The 13,529-nt window shown below is 42.1% G+C and overlaps 1 protein-coding gene across 1 annotated transcript in view; it reads left to right on the top strand.

The window, feature by feature from the left end:
* The window catches only part of DLG2 (discs large MAGUK scaffold protein 2), a 1,029,196-nt gene that overhangs the window by 112,025 nt on the left and 903,642 nt on the right, over positions 1-13,529 (top strand). The gene's annotated exons all lie outside the window — the stretch shown is intronic.

Raw genomic sequence — 13,529 nt, 5'->3', positions numbered from 1 at the left:
AATATCTGTTATAACTGAGCCATAAGATAATATCATGCTTATAAAATGTGAAAGTTTCTGTTATTTATGTTATATGTTATGTCTATCTCCTGTGGTGTAGTTCACAAGTATACTGTGGAAGCAAGGGGCCCAGGTTGTGTTATGATTTGCTTAAACCAAAACCAACCCCATTCCTTTTATCAGTTTTAGATTTCTCGCCACTGAGGACCACAAGCTGTTCCCTTCTCTCTGCAGCATAAATCCATCACTTCATTAATCATCCAGCAACCTGAGCTCAATTGTGGCTGCAGCAGCCTGCTCTGTGTCAGACCCTTTTCCTGCTGCCCTTCACTGTTTCACCAGCAATATAACCCTGCTAATATTTGTAGGGCCTGAAGTAGATCCTTATAAGCATCAGAAGTCCCATTCTTGGCCGTAATAGAGCAATCTGTCCAGTTTGAGCCCCTTGTCAAAATTCCTCAGGCATTGACCTGTGCAGATAGCTATAGCTGATGTGTATGAAATGGTCCACAGGTATGTCCTCTTAGCTCCTGCCCAGAGGTTTGTGCCTCCCGATGCAAGCCCAGGGGGCAGCAGAATGGGGTCTATTCCTTTTGGGCAAGCAAACAGAGCTGGCAGCCCTTTCAACCACTCTGCGTAGATCTTCCCCCGTTCATACCAGGAAGCTGTGGGTTTTTTAAGTGTTGAAGGCCAGGTTGGATGGGGCTTTGAGCAACTGGTCTAGTGGAAGATGTCCCTGCCCATAGCAGGGTGTTGGAAGTGACTGATCCTTTCCAACCCAAACCATTCTGTGATTCTATGATTCCGTGGGACTTTGTATGCACAGTTTTCATGCTCAGAAACTTGCTTATCATCAACTTTGCTTTTTTGTCAGGTCAGTGAAGGCTCCTGAGCAGCCACGTGGGTTTTGCTGATTGACCAGTCGAGCTTGTTCCTATGACTTAATGTCTGGGATTATGTCACTCATTACGATGCTCACCAGCATCAGCTTTCAGCTGTGGCTGTTTTTGGGGAAGCAAACAGCTGAGAATAGTAGTCCAACATAACGCGTTGCTTTCTGTAATGTCCATTAGGTGTCCCCACATGCTGATGGCTCGTGGGTACTTTAATTGCATCTTCTCAATTAACTGTGGTGTGCTCTGCATGCGTTCGTTGAATAGAGTCCCAGATTTCCGTATTGAGCCTAACACTGTAGCACTTGTACTTTCTGCAAGAAATTCTCATTACTCAGAAGAACTTGTATGTTTGCAGACCACTATTTTTCATTTGCAGTGCCTGAACCTTAATTAAAGTTGCATTTGTAAGTAGATAATACATAAAATATGGTAATTCTGAGCCCATAACCACCTGGCATGTTCTTTTCTACCACTGTGCAGCTACTCTGTTTGCAATGCAGAACAGTAAGAGAAATTATAAGTAAATTAAACATACAGGCATAATGCCATCTTTCGGCTTTGTTGTTCGCAGCCCAAGGCGCTGCTGGATCCCTTGTTAGAGCGCTAAGTTTTCTCCACTTGTCTATGTGTTCTGTCATGGGTTTGTAAATATGCCTATGGATTATTTGCTGCCTGAATCATTATCCTGCAATTTGACAGAGTCTCACAGGGAGAAGTCAGCTTCTTACAACACCAAGGACAGGTTTTTCTGTGCATGGGTTGGTGGTTATAGGAATAATCTCAGTCTCCTTTCTTATCCTCCTCATTTTTGTGATCACTCAGCCTTTACCAGTACAGACTTGACTAGCACTTGCAGACCCCCTGGAAACACCACATCTGCATTCTTCTAGCTGGACTCACCTTTAAAGGCTGTTTCATGTGACAAGCCCCAATTTTATTAGTTATAGAGCTTCAAGTTAAAATGTGAAGCCGTCACATCACAAACAGGTGAATTAAATTCAAACTAGGTTTGCCATCATAATCTTCCATGCATTTATCTCACAGTAATACCTTTGAAAGATCCCCTTTTTGAGACACTACAGCACAAAAAGGACTCAAATGTCTACCCTGGCGTTTTTCACAGTTCAGTGTGCAAAAAACTGCCTCCACCTTTGCAAGTCTCACATATTAACCCAGCAAGATCTTGTGAAGTTCACTTTACAACAAGGAGGTTTGAACATGCCCAACACAACATGCAAGAGTAACAGCCCATGGGACAATAACCTCTTTTATTGCCAGTTGGTGGTGGTATATTTAGCCTTTCTTCTCTCAAGATAATGGTGAGATCGCTCACCTAGGTGACAGAAGATGAAATGTAAGTTAAAGCTTAAGCAGGTTCAGACATGGATTCCCATCACTGGGGAGAAGCTCTTGACTCCCAGGCTACAGAGAGTTTCAGAAGGAGGCAATCTTGTAGGGAACTACTGGAAAGACATCACCAATGCATCTAGAAACAGAACGTGTCGAGGTCTTGTGTCTTGCCGAAACATCTACACCCTGCTTCAGCTCCCAGAGGATGTATTTAGTGTTAGCACAGCAGTCAAGGACAGTAACTCTGTCCTCCACCCCTCTGAATGGTCTTTCAAAGCATGAAGGGCACTCAAAATTGCAGAGGTGACCACTGAACATTGAACTAGACTGCGTGGAGCTAGGACTATTTTGTTGCAGGGGATATCTGTATGTTTCTCCATAAGCTTTTGTGTGTATTTTACACCCCTTCCCCAACCCTGTCTGTACTTATGGGAAATGTGTGGTGCTGTAGGTATAGAAGATACCAGTGTCAACAAAGCAGACAAAAGTCTGGTGTTACTTTTGAAGTCTGCAGTTTACACATAGTGAATTTGGAGCTGTTATCTGGACACAGGTTTGCAAGAACTTGTTATGTTTGTCTGCCTTCGGAGAGCTTTCCAATAATTTATTTCAGATAATTAATATTTATTCATTCCCTTCTTACATCCAAGATATAATTTGAATTTTTTCATCTTAATTTAAAAAAAAATGAAGTTCACTTCCTGTCATGATTTTAAATAATTAATAGAACTGTGATTTTTTGATATGATTTATCATTCCAAGAACGGACAGAATATCATTATCTTGTTAGAACAATACCGGGCTTTTTCTTACAGCAAGCATAGAAAAAGAAATACAAAAAGATAGCTTAGCCTATCATGTTTGATTTCATCAAAGCATGATAGAAATACTAATAGTAAATTGATCTTCATAACCTTAGTGTGCACTAAATAAGTACTTATAATACACTAAGAGCATTAGCAAGGGCAATGCTAAGGCTCTGTTTCCCTGATATCTGTCTGCTTTGTTTTTTAGGGACAAAAAGTATTTTTTGTATCAATATTTTCATTATGCTGGAAACAATACTCAAGGAAAGTGCATTGTCTTCTAGGTTTTATGCGAGTTTCTCATGTTGCACTCCACTATTTAAGGTTGTTTTAATGGCAAAAGAATTAGCAGCAGACTTCTGTAGGTGTGTGTGCACTGTCTTTCTGTGCTGTCCTCAGACCAACTGTGACTCCAGATCATTCATTCGCAAGTTGTCTGCAAAAACTGTTCTGGAATAAAACATGCAAAATCAATTTTTTTCAACCATCTTTACTGAGAAGTTGATGTTTGCAGGAAGCTGATTAGCAATCAGTGTGCTACTGCAGAACTATGGAAAGAGAAGACCTTCAACACCCAAATTGGATCTAGATGTTTATCTGCTACCAGAGAAAACAAACCAATAAAAAGATGAAAAATAATGCAAACGCAACCACCAGACCTTTGCCCAAGAACAAGTTCTGACTGCAAGGAAAGAAGTGCCATCAAAATCCAAGGTGTCCACTCAGGTTTTCAGTATTGCCTCTTTACAACGATGCTCTGATTGGGGTGTAGCTCCAGGCTAAGGACCTGCCTTTAGGTGTTAACACATGTGCTGTCTCAGCTCCCATTGTCATGAACAGAGATTGAATCTACACAGTTTGTGGAGCAAGTGAAGTGGTTCTGTTCCCAGAGACAGCTGGTTCACCTTGTACCCTTCATGTAAGTCAAGAGTCTCATGGCATCTTAGATGCATGCCCAACCTTCATTTGTATCTCCAGAAAGGCCCAGCTCCCCATAAGTCCTGTGCCATATCTGTCCCCCCTCTGGCTTTAGCACATGGGTGCAAACCAATCTCTGTTGCTTCAGCTGTCAGCATCCATGATAACCAGCCTTGCCTTTAGAGGAGATAAAATTTACTTTATCTCCAGAACACATCTCAAGTCATAGAAAGGCTTGATAGGAATCCCTAAAGTTTGTGACCTATATTTAATTCCCCAGGAGGCTGACATTTTAGTGTTGTCTGTCCCCTCCAAAGCAAGCTTGATTTATCATTTCTGTGTCTGAGATGGTTGCTCTGAGCTCCTGCTGTGCCTTAAGTTAAGACGGGATCTTCCTCTCTCATGGACCTATACTCATTTTTCTCCCTTTGTTTTCTGTGATAAGACACTGGGACATATGACACACCAGTTCTTGGGCTGTGGGTCACTTCCTTCATTAGCATTTATATAATGCTTTTTAATTAGCACATTCCTTTCTGCTTCCTTCAGTTTTTATGGCACACTTTTGAAAGATGCTACAGTATAGCTTTATGAATTATTTCTCTTGAGCAAATATATTTTGTTAATAAGCACAGTATGATGCTCATTACTTTAATCCCCACATGATAAAGATTAAACTTGCTATGAAAAATGGTGAATTTGGGAACATAATTTTTTTGTAAAGCATTTTCTGCTGTGTTCCTGATGCCTGCTGTAAGCTCTAGGGGGTGAGAGGCCCTCTTCAGGACACACCGCAGAATTACTTCCCTGGAAGAAGCGAAAAAGAATGTGCAAAGTTATTTTATCCCTGCCAGTGGCAGGGGATTGGAACTGGATGATCTTTAAAGGTCCCTTCCAACCCAAACCATTCCGTGATTCTATGATTCATGAATAAATACATGAGTTCATGCTGAGTGAAAACCTAAATTACTGAAGTTAAAAAAGAACTGAGTCCATAAGCCAATCAATTACAAGGGAATGAAGATAATGAGAACAGTAAAGAGATTCTAGACCTTCAAGGACTTGTGTAAGGGATACAAGATTTTCTTCTTCCGATCGAGACCAGCAAATGTCAATGGATTTACATGAAGTCGCTTAGCTGTTACTAAACCCATGGGAACAAAAAATGAAACAAATTCAAACATGACCAATGAAGTCTTTTGATGTTCATGGAAACCTGCAATAGAAGGTTAGACCAATTAGTGCAATGACTGCAAATGTAAAGTGTAGACAGCTAAAGTCTCAGTCACTCTGGGGAAATGGCTCATTTAAAGTATAATTTGTTACATCAGAGTTTCAATCTAAAAGGTTGCACTAGACGTTGTGGCAAATATGCTCAAGGGTCATAAATCAAAGTTTATAAAACTACAACCTGTAATAATTTAAACTTCTATAGATACATTCATTTGCAGTGTTTAACAAACATTAATTAGTTAAGCTGTGTAAACCCCACTGTGAGTGTACCGGTAAGTCAAAGCATTTGTATTTCAATTTTACAGAAGGTTAAGCTGAAGTGCAGAGAGATTGATTTGCCTGAGGTCACGCAGCAAGTCAGTGGAAAAACTGCAAATAGAATCTGCAGTCTGAAGTTCTCATTTCCCTGTTTTTACCACTTACATTACACTTCCCACTAGTAAAATGAAAGGGGAGAAAGAAGCTGCTGAAGTGGTGAGGCTTGCAATATAGTTAACCCAGTTTTCTACATGTGTTGTTGCTTTTTTTCTGCATCTGAGGCACATATCAAAGGGGTAGGTTGATTTTGAATTATTTGGAACTTTATTCCATCTATCCTTTGCATGACTTGAGTGTGAACATCAAAATATTTGATATCTTCTGAATTAAATAAAGCTGGGCAGTAAGAGGCAGCCCCCTTGAGTTTCAGGCATGTAACTTTACACAGTCAACCTCCATGCCCTGCAGCCCATGTGGTGCTTTGTGTTTGCCTGCTGCATGGGCACACTCTTTCCGTGTGTGCTCATTGCCCTTGCTTAGCCTTCTGCACCAGGAATGTGGGTGGGAGATGAAGATGGAGACTGCAGCCCCGTAGTCACGTATGTTTGACTTTACAAAGCGCCTCATCATAAATGAGGACTGAGTTGTAGCTTAGTGCCTCTCAGGTTACTTGGTGGACATGTGATATCATGCACTAGAGAAACTGCGGTTGTGTGCTTTGGTATCAGAATAAGGTTGTTAAGTACAGAAGGTGATGCCCTGCTAGAAAGCAAAGCTTTGGGTTGACCAGATATGTGCTGTTTCACTAAAACGAGAGTGTGATGTGTTTGCAGTGAAAGGGTAAAAGAGATGTAGAGGGGAAAATATTCTTAGGTGAGACAAGTGACCTGGCAAGTGCAAGGTCCTGCACCTGGGTCAGAGCAATCCCAGGCACAGCTACAGGTTGGGCAAAGAAGAGATTCAGAGCAGCCCTGTGGAGAAGGACTTGGGGGTGCTGGTCGATGAGAAAATGAACATGAGCCGGCTGCAGTGTGCGCTCGCAGCCCAGAAAGCAACCGTATCCTGGGCTGCATCAAAAGGAGCGTGACCAGCAGGTCGAAGGAGGTGATCCTGCCCCTCTGCTCTGCTCTTGTGAGACCTCACCTGGAGCATTGTGTGCAGTTCTGGTGTCCTCAACATAAAAAGGACATGGAACTGCTGGAACAAGGAGGGCCACGAGGATGCTCAGGGGACTGGAGCACCTCCCGTATGAAGACAGGCTGAGGAAGTTGGGGCTGTTCAGCCTGGAGAAGAGAAGGCTGTGTGGAGACCTCATAGCAGCCTTCCAGTACCTGAAGGGGGCCTATAGGGATGCTGGGGAGGGAGACTATTCGTTAGGGACTGCAGTGACAGGCCAAGGAGTAATGGGTTAAAACTTAAACAGGGGAAGTTTAGATTGGATATAAGGAAGAAGTTCCTTACTGTAAGGGTGCTGAGGCACTGGAATGGGTTGCCCAGGGAAGTTGTGAATGCTCCATCCCTGGGAGTGTTCAAGGCCAGGTTGGATGAAGCCTTGTGTGGGATGGTTTAGTGTGAGGTGTCCCTGCCCATGGCAGGGGGGTTGGAACTGGATGATCTTGAGGTCCTTTCCAACCCTAACTATTCTATGATTCTGTGAGACCTTGAAGTGAAGAGATTAAAGAACGTAAAGGGTTGACATTGCCCTGGTAGGTGACAGAACTAGGAAGAAAGAGTTTTTTTAATGGTTTGTCTTATCTTTATATTCAAAGTGATGTTCAGAAGGGGTTGGATGTTAAGATGCTTCTTTGTAAGGTGAAATAAAAGTCTGGGAAGCAGTTATTACTAATTCCGTATAGATTGCCATGGGGTTTTCCTAAAAATGCTTTTATGTTGCCTTGGGAAAGTGTGTCTGATTAGATTTCTTGCTGTCGGAGTTCCTAATGCTCCACTTTCCAAAGTCTTACACAGGAATAAACCGATTCACCATTACTGTATATCTCATCAGAGTTTCCTTAAGGTAAGGGCTGGGTATCTGGGATTCCCACACTGTGTATTTGCCAGCCCCAGTAGGGTGAAAAAGGGAAAATACTGGGAAAGGTCTGAGGCTAACAAGTGACATTTCTTGCACTTGGAAGTCACACCAGCTCATCACGACATTCTACTTGTCCATTCTGTTCTCAGCACAGACAACACTGATTGCACAAGGGTCTTTCCTTTGGAAGCAGTTGGAAAATATGTAATATACCCTGAAGTAGAAGCCCTGTGCAGATATCTGCTTTGTGATGACAAGGTCTGCATGGTGTGCAGTTTAAAATTAGTTAGGGGAAAGGAGGAATGATGTTGTTAACAATCCATGGTAAATAGGAAAGCAGAAATTCATGGTGTAAAGAGGCTGATGCAGATGTTCTGTGCTGAGTTTGTTATCAGGTGTGCTGTAACAGCTGTATGAGTTGTAACTTGCCATATAACTGCAAGTGTTGGAAAGTAAGTGCAAGAACCTTTTGGAAGATTAGATCCTTGGGATATAAATGGTGAATTATGTGCATTAGACAAGCTGCTCCCTTTCTGGCCTTCTCCTCTCCCTGGAGGGCATCTAGGGCACTGTGTCAGGTAGACTGGGGGGATGTCCTCTCCATCCAGTTTTGAGGGCCTTTGCAGCTGTGTTTGGTGTGCTTGTCAGGTTTCTGCCAAGCTATATGGAGAAGGACATGCTGGTACTGCATTGCTGTGTGTTGGAATGATCTCCTGCAAGAGCAAACTCATCTCTTTGTTCTGGCAGTGGCCATGTCTGATTAGAAGAGACATATATATATATATAATGTATATCTTTTCCTGTGCAGGAGATAATACATTAGTTCTTTTCAAAAACAAATTGCTTTCACTAGAAAATATTTAGAAATTAGGGAATGCATAGGAGGGATTGCAGTCAGTGACTTGAAACTGTGAACAGCTATGGTTAATCCTGAGGTGACTTCACCACTCTATTCCTGACTCCCCCCAGGATTGCTGTGCTTCTCCTAAGGCTGCAACAGCTCTCCTTGGAGGAACACATGTGTTAAGTGCTATCAACCTGGGCTGGCACTGTGGGGCTGTAGATCTGCTCAAATGCCATAACTTGACCCCTTTGCCTTCTGCACAGCCCCAGCTGCTTGTGCTGCCTTGTGCAATGGAGCCAAAAACCTGAGGGGACAGGATGGGACCCAAATCCTTCTGAGTTCAGCAAACTGGGTGCTTGTGGGAAGTATCTGATAGGGGTGACCCCTGACTGTGCTGTTGAGTATCTGCAAATACCCCATAGCCTGCAGGTCCCGAGGCATGTGCTCTAAGCACTTGATCTTCCATTTATCCTACCTACTCCCAACCTATTTATGTGCAGCTGTGGTGGAAAAACCTATATAAAACTAATCTGATTTGGAAAGGATTATAGAATAATGCATCATTTTCTGGTTCTGGTCTGGCATACAGTGCTTCCCTCTATATTCTGTGGGAAATTAGCTTTGCAGCTGGTTCCTTTCCAATATTAAAGCAAAAGAAAGGGAGGAAATGTACAATCTAACTTTTTTTTTCTCTTATTACTGTTGCCTCAGACATGAAAATATACCTGCAGTTTTGGTATCTCATTTTACAGTCAAATTTTGACAATTTTCCCTAACTGTCCTTACTTAAAGAAATCATATCTTGGGCACTTGAGCACCGAACAAAACCACACAATAAACAAGTTATATAACTGAACAGTTTTTCGCTATTAAACTCTCTTTTGCAGTTGTTTAAGTGCACATTGCAACCATTCAGATGAAAGTCTGTTCATAACTTCTGTGACCCACAGTGGGGCTGCATGATCCTCCGACAGGATCAGAAATGAACAATAATAACTGTTAACTGCTGCACAGAAACAAGGGAAAAATCTCTCTGGTAATGGCTTTGCATCCAACTCTCCACACAAAGAATAAAGCCTCTTCCCAAAGGTACCTGTTATTGTCAAGCACTGGAACAGGCTGCCCAGGGAAGTGGTGGAGTCATCATCCCTGGAGGTATCTAAAAGATGTGGTGCTGAGGAACATGGTTTAGTGGTGGGCTTGGCAGTGCTGGGTTAACAGTTGGACTCGGTGATCTTAAAGGTCTTTTCTACCCTAAATGATTCTATGATTCTATGCTACGTGCAGGGAGATACACAATGCTGAAAACAAAAGCTGAGGGTTTAAGCTCATTGGAAAAGAACTTGGATATGGGTGGATGTGAGCCATCACTTTTCAAAGGAAACTGTCATTTTATGAAAGGTCTGTTCTGAAGCAGAGCAAACCTTGCCTTGGCCTCTTAATGCTTCCCTAGCTGTCACTTTTGAACACATAGTAAAATTAACAGCACTTTCTGTTTACATAGTTTCCTATCAGGAAAAATCCTGGAAGAGGGTCAATAATATGCCTGGTTATCCAGAGGTGCAAAGCAGCCAGTGTGTGCTCATGGTCCTGCTCTGGCTCTCACAGACTGAGCGTTGATCTAAGGCCCCTGGCTAGCATGTTTAAAATGAAAGCTCACCACATGGTTTGGGGTTTGCTGCTCTGCTTTTGTGCATCTTCAGCTTCAGAAGCAGAATAAGCAGATCTGAGTGTGGCATTTACTAATTTAATCTGCTGTGCCCACTTTCAACTGTGTTTCTGTGCATTACTGACCCTGTCTCACAGTTTCTTTACTTGTTCTGTTGAAAACACAATGAGCAACCATAGATGTTAACCATAACATATTGTTGATGGTGAATACTCAGATGCAGACTGCAATACCTATTTATGAATGAGGTTAGACTATATAGTCAAAACTGCAGTAATATAGTCAATATCACCACTGAACACGTTTAAATACTGGCTTTACTGCTTGACTATTGTTTTCTAGTTTTTACTTGTTAACATAAGTACCACTTGCATAGAGAGGGCTGCAGCAAATATTTTGTCTGTGAACAGCAATCTGTGTTGAATATTTCATTCTCCCTGGATTTTGGATAACTGCCTTTGAGGCCAACATTCCTAGCTGGGAAGTTTTGGAGAGCTCTGATTTTATCTTGGGTATATTGCAAAAACCAGCCATGACACTATTGTGCAGCAAAGCTAAAAGTACTCAAAACCATTTTTCCACCTATACATACAAATTACTATTGCAAAGTCATTAATTACTAACCATTTAGTAATTTATTACATCAAGTAGAGTGTTTCAGAGCTTTTTCGATTAAAAGATGTAATTTTGCTCAGGTGTGTACCTGCTTTGTAATTGTTCCTGCCTCAATGAGCTTACAGCCTAAAGGACTGTAGGATCGTTAGAGAATTCAGGTAGGAAGGGACCTCCAAAAGTTATCTAGGCCAAACAGAAGGAGTTTCCTGAAGCTCAAGAATCACGACAGGTTAATAACTGTATTTTTTACTGACTACCTTGGTACATGTTCTAACAGAGTACATTGCTTTTAATAGATTTAGAAACATTTATCAACTAGAAATTTGGCAGAAGAATGCTTCCCTGGCTTGCACTGTGCTGTTTCATTGCCTGCATGGCACAGAGAACCTGTTCTGTCCCCCTGCAGTAACTCTTGCTGTTGGGTTGGCATCTATGTTTCTAATGCTTATGTTTGAAAACCTTGCCGCAGGGATCCTAAATTTCATTTTGAATTGATATATCTTGGTGTTACCCCTGCCAATTGCAAAAAATAATCTTTGAGCTTTTCTGTTACTGTTGAATCTCGCAACACCTTTACTTTATGCAGACCCAAGGCATATGAAGTCCTGGGGATGAGATACAGCTGAAGTGGGAAAGGTGCTCTTGACTGCTGCTGCACTGAGGGATGCTAATGGGGGCAGGTTTGAGCTCACCATGACTGTAAGGCTGTGTACCAGCTTGATAGCTGGAGATTTGCCATTTCTCATCTAAGGTCTGTGCCTTAGTCCTGCTTTAGTTGAAAACTTACCCAATTTCAAGCTCAGTTTTTTTCTTCTCTTACTTTTCCATCTCTATAATGGCTATTTTGCTCAATATGGAAACATTTTACTTGAAGAAAACCCACAAAACATAGTTGCATTTGGTGAAGTGTGTTATTTAACCTCTCGTTGGACTGCTTCCATGGGCAGGGCGAGTAAAGCCCTTTACTGGCAGGCTGGTGGGATCTCTGATCACTTCCCTGCTACTTCTACTGCGTGAATCAGTTTTCCTTCTGAAACAACATCCTGCACAGTCCTCCTTACTCCTACCTAATAATTCAGACCAGATGGCTGAAGCTGACCCAGCATAATCTGCTCCCTGGGATATAAATGATGCCATTTAGATGTACACTGTAATGTTCCCTTAGTCAAAAAATAAAAGGACTTGCAGGAAGAGCCTGTAACAATTGACTTTATTTTGATTTGCAGTCTTCTGCCAGACAGTAGCCATTTATACTGGGTTACACAACATTTAAAGATACATATCAGACACTATCCTACACATAGACAAAAAGACTGCCCCAAATTTCCAGGAAAGGAAACAGCTTGTGTTTGCGTGTTGCCTTAGACCCCTGTTCTACCTTGTCCCTGAATGCCCTGGAAAAACAGATGGGAGCTATATTGCAAAGCAAGACAGGGCACTGGCACAGCACAGGAAAAATTAATTCCATGGCTAAGGATCTCTAGAAAGAAGAGTTAAAAACCCCATCCCTTTTCTTTTTATCCTACAGAATATTTGTTCCAATTCCCAGTATGTGTCTATAGAAATATGATGCACGGAGAACTTGTTTCTTGGGTAATGGGATTCTATGTTGTTAATGATGTTACAGCTAATTGCAAAAAATGAACAGCTATCTGCAGAAGCAACGGACAATTACTGCAGATACCAGAATATTGGTGCCATTTCTAAACTGTCTCAAGACATAAAGTGAAGAGGGCTGGTAGCAAGATGTATGTCACAAGAAAATGGTCTCTCATTGCTAAGCACAGATGAAGGTAACAGCTATTGGAACAGCCCTCAACAGAGCATACTCTCTTGCTGGAGGTCAAAATGTGCTGTGGTGGGTAGGTGTCTGGAAGTGAGCTTTGGATGAGGCCCTCAACCATGTGTGGAGTAGTTTGCATTGCTCTGTTACAAGTGGCCACATGTATTGTCAAGTCACTGGGGAGGCAGATGCAGTACAACTTCAGGTCAAGTGATGTACAAGATTATCCTTTTAAGCTTAATTGTTTGTGTCCTATAAAACATAGATGGTATCATAAAGCCTGGTATTGGCCTGTAACTGCAATACAGGCTTTCCTCTTCCTCACCTTATTTGTTTAAATGCAAAAGAAATACAAGCCATCTTTCCACTCATGCTCTGGTTTTCTATATGCCTGTTCTCTTCTGAATCCTGTCTTTGGTACCCTGCAAATCAATCCTCACTGTATAGCTGCATTGTAAACCTGTAGCAGCTCAAGTTGAGCCTCTTATTACCTTGGAAAACCCATCTTTTGATATCCTTAATTCCTAACCCTTTGCATCAATTAGGTACATACAAAGTGCAGCTACAGGTCACCTGGTGTTAAAAGAGACATACTGGTGCAATGTCAGCTGCTCGATGCACTGGGATGCATGTGCCCTGAATGCTAAGTCTGAATGTGCATGAAATCACTGAGATGCATTTGATACTTGCCAGTGCTTCTCTGTGGAGGTGAAAATCATACAGCTACCAAAGCTATCTCATATACTTCACCCAGCTTTGAGGCTACCAGGTGGATTATGCTGATTTACACAGCTGAAGATGGGTCAGTAATCAAAACAGCACCAAGGTATATAAACAGGAGTGAAGAGTAGCTGCCTTTTTCCTCTGACTTTGATTGAGTCTAGTGAAGTGAGCATCTTGAGTGAAGATGGTGGCTTGTAAGAATGGGTGGCTGTCATCTAGCACACTGGGGAATTGCTCCATATTTGCTTTTGCAGCTGCTTCTACAAAGAGAACTTTAAAGAATGGGATAATGTCCCAAGCCACTGGTGATTCTGAAGCCCCTGTAAGTGGGTTGTTGATCACAAAGGGGTGGATATACCTGGTGTGCTTGCTGGTGTGCCTCTGCAGTTCAACCCTGCTAAT

Source organism: Lathamus discolor, chromosome 4, assembly GCF_037157495.1.
Source record: "Lathamus discolor isolate bLatDis1 chromosome 4, bLatDis1.hap1, whole genome shotgun sequence".
Taxonomy (NCBI): Eukaryota; Metazoa; Chordata; class Aves; order Psittaciformes; family Psittacidae; genus Lathamus; species Lathamus discolor.
The sequence above is the reverse complement of the archived record's forward strand: the minus strand, read 5'-3'. Positions and strand labels throughout refer to the sequence as shown.